We start from the raw sequence: 2,500 nt of genomic DNA on the forward strand, positions 1-2,500 counted from the left end.
AGGTCTCAAGAGTTTGCCTGCAATTAGTTTTATATTTGATTTACAAAAGAAAATCTGTCAGAAAAACTTCATAAGATTTTATTATTTATACATTAAATATATAAATTAAATTTAGAATATGAAAAAGACCAAACCTTCCCCACTACTCTAGAACTGAGGCGGCTTCAGTTTATTTTAATTAGAAAATGGGAGAATTAAATAAATAGCTTGTCTGTAACAAAAGTGTTCCTATACCCACATTTTTATAATAAACGGCTTGTCGAATTCAGGTTCCTTAAACACTTAAAAAAAGCTTTTGATAGCTTCAAAGCTAAGTTGATAACTCTGTACACTTAAATCGATCTTAAGAGATTATAAAAATCTAGGTGCAGCAACTTCAGAGATGTTCGGACAGGACCTCCGAATAATTCAGCCATACCAATAACACCATGCACGGCAGTGTTTATAAGAGTAGGTAATTCTTTGAGGTATGTAAAGTCAGCATCCTTTGGTGCAATCATTCCACTCCCAACATCATGAGCCAAGTTTCAAGACATTTGGTAATTTTTTTGGAAGGTTGACCTTCATTAAGGTGAAGAAACAAGTCCATCGATATGCTTCATCCCGTACTTTGTGTGCAACAAAGGTCATCAATAACAAACTCATCTGAAAAAGAAATTCAAACGTTAAAATGTTGCAACAGCATTTATAATTTCAAAGGAAAGATCAGTATTGAAATAATACCTACAGATTACAGGAAACTTGGCAATTTCTGTCATGAATACTTAATCCTTTAAATATTAAAAATGTGGCATTTCCAACATCAATTATGTAAATAGACAAAAACACTTAACTGGTTTTGGACGAGGATGCAGGGAGAGACCCAGGTGGTGTCACTGTTCTGCCAACTCGTTCCTTATAAGAAAATAGGAAGCAGTTCCATTGCTTCAGTCTTTTAAGAAGGTAATTTTATAGTCGACCTCCGACAAACTGGATTACTCCCAAGCTTCAATACCATATGGGAGGCCAGAGGTGAAGGTAGCGGTAAATCTGAAATAAAAGGGAGGCCAGAGGTGAAGGTAGCGGTAAATCTGAAATAAAATTACTCAAACTCAGTAACAGCATAACTACCACGCTGGGGGACCTGGTAAATGTATTAAAAGTCTTGCAAGATTAGGTCAGAATTACATTCATTCTCCTATGGAAGAAAGAATTTAATTCCATCTGAAGTAGTAATGTTAAAGACTTTCACTAGAATTACTATCTTCATAGAAATTCTTTAGGAGACCCGCATCAACTAATCAATGGTTTAAAATCTTCCAGGTGTGTAGTGTTGATAAAAATTACTTCCATATTATAAAATCTGCAAGGTTTAATGGGATACCTTTTACAATTGATAAAAGACTATTCTCTGCTTAAGTGTTAAGAGCCGATTTGACCTACTTGGCAAAATTGTTAGTCAAAGTAGGAGCATATTAGACACTTTTTACTTTGTAAAAGATACGAAAATTACTTTAATGTTCATTGATTAGCTTTAACTTCTTACAAGCAGCCTCCGAGGTTCATATTAAACATAGTTAGATAGTTGAAGACTTAGTAGGAAATTCGACCCTAACCCCTCGAAACACTGAACTGAAAGGAGTAACTATTCTCTGGGTTACTACAAAATCAATACAATTGAATAAGCCATGTAAATGCAAATACCAAATCCAACACCTATCACACACTAAAACGAAAAACGCTAATACAATACAGAAATACCATAAAATAAAAATTCTTGCTGGGACAACTTACATAGCTCTGCCAATCATTAAAGAGTAATCCATAACACTTACACAAAACAAGTGAATCTAAAGATAATACAAATTCTAACTTCCAAAGAAGACTAAACTTCACTCCAGCAAGGAGAACTAAATACAAACAAAATCACTGTTCAAACAAGGATTACAGAGTAAATGCTATGAAAGTACAATTAAGGGGGAACTACTCGAAAAAGACAAAATAAATATTATTTGATATTATTAAGCTAGCATAATGTTATGTATACAATATATATATATATATATATATATATATATATATATATATATATATATATATATATATATATATATATATATATATATATATATATATATATATATACACAGAATAGCCAAACAGCTCATTCCCTTACATTTTTTTTCTATTTTTGCTGATCAGTTAAACGACCAACGTTGATTTGATTTATGTCAAAATTTTGTCAATATATTTCATAACTGAATGGTAAAGGTTTAAGATTTTACCTTATCAATTTGCATGTCAAAACTCTTCAAGATAAATGAATGAAGTCTACCGTCAAAATGACAAACTCCAATTGTCTGAATATATTTTTCTATGACGTCATGGTTGTAAACAACATGGGAAATGGAAATTGCCACGAATTTTAAACTATTGCATTAATTAATCATTTGATGTTTATAAGACGACTTATAGCAACATTCAATAGGCGTAGATGAGCTATACTTTATAAAGACACAAG

General features: G+C 31.8%; 1 long non-coding RNA gene across 1 annotated transcript; it reads right to left on the minus strand.

Annotated features, from left to right (window-relative positions):
- Positions 1-498: 498 nt before the first annotated feature.
- On the minus strand, positions 499-1,823 carry LOC137637591 (uncharacterized). The gene is made up of 3 exons (XR_011043720.1): positions 1,774-1,823; positions 834-1,029; positions 499-645 (listed from the first exon to the last, which is right to left on the minus strand). It is a non-coding gene; the product is annotated as an uncharacterized lncRNA (long non-coding RNA).
- Between the last annotated feature and the right edge of the window lie 677 nt (positions 1,824-2,500).

The sequence above is a fragment of the Palaemon carinicauda genome, chromosome 3 (assembly GCF_036898095.1).
Source record: "Palaemon carinicauda isolate YSFRI2023 chromosome 3, ASM3689809v2, whole genome shotgun sequence".
Classification (NCBI taxonomy): Eukaryota; Metazoa; Arthropoda; class Malacostraca; order Decapoda; family Palaemonidae; genus Palaemon; species Palaemon carinicauda.